Below are 1331 nucleotides of genomic sequence, written 5' to 3'. Positions count from 1 at the left end.
CTAGTACAACTTTTAAAACGCCAGAAAGGCTATTTATTCGTGTACCACGAGATAAAAGCCGGCGTTTAAAATGGTTAAAGGGTAAAGGTATGCAAGGACATTTCTGAGAAGACTACTGCCCATGCATGTTAAGATCATTTTAATGTAAGTATAAAAAACAGATTTGATTTTATCTATTGTACAACAGATAAATACTTTGAATTTATATTGTGTTTGCTTCTCGGCTGCATTATAGTGGTAAATAATCACCTGAAAAATAGTTAATTGATATACTAGACGATAAAAGAAACAATAAGTATCTGCGAAGGAAAAATCTCGTTTTATCATCGCGCTTTTACGTTAAATACCTACTATTTTTTTCATGCAATATGAATATTAACACATATTTTTATGTAACTTTAATATTATTTATTTATTATAGCTGGAAGAAGATATGGATAACTATGTTAACTTCAAGTTAATGGGAGGTCTGAAAAAAAAAGAAGGCTAATGTACTTGTGACTTGCACCCATCCTACTGCAGAAACTCCATAAGAATACCTTCCCGATCTGTAAATAACGTTTTTTTTACTTATTACATATTTTTGTACTTAACATTGTTATTCTTAGTAACTAAGGATATATTTAATTATTAACGCTCTGTTTTGCTCAATGCCAAATCACTTTTAATGATGTAATTTAGTTTTTCCTAGCATGAAAACAATACTTTCTTATTTTTTGTTGAATCACTTGCATTTTGATCAATAGGTCCTATTTGAATTTTAAAAATTAGAGCCAGTAAAACCCCAATTTAACATTTTATCGATTTATATAAGTAAAACTATTGACTATTTTGTCTATAAATCTACCTGTTAGCGTTAACACCGCGAACTTCAGCAAGAGTAAAACTTTGGGTGTTTTTAATGTAAGATGTCACCGTAAACATGTCCACGAGTGGTAAAATGTCAGATTCTTTTTTTACAAAACCTGCGTCAATCATTTTGAAAAAATTTCTTTTTCTCCTAATATACTATATAATAATAATAACGTTTTAACAACAATATCAAGACTGAGGTTGCATATTTACATGCTCCGCATTGAAGCCGCCGCAGCCGACGAGCCGCTTGACGTCACAACTGGTCCCAGCCGATGTCGGCCCGTTTCAAAAATGATTTGAATTATTCAGTTTTCAATTGCTTATATAAATTACATAGAATTAAAAAGTTAGTTTTTTGGTCAACTGTGGTGTTTTTAATAGTATTAAGTTACGTTTGCGAGTAATATTTTTGTGCAAGATCCCTATTGCCGATGATTTACCCATAAAATGAGCATGCGCCATATCGCAATTCTAGT

Source organism: Dendroctonus ponderosae, unplaced genomic scaffold (assembly GCF_020466585.1).
Source record: "Dendroctonus ponderosae isolate FM_Combo_2020 unplaced genomic scaffold, Dpon_F_20191213v2 Dpon_F_20191213_3, whole genome shotgun sequence".
Taxonomy (NCBI): domain Eukaryota; kingdom Metazoa; phylum Arthropoda; class Insecta; order Coleoptera; family Curculionidae; genus Dendroctonus; species Dendroctonus ponderosae.
This window is presented reverse-complemented; position numbering follows the sequence as displayed.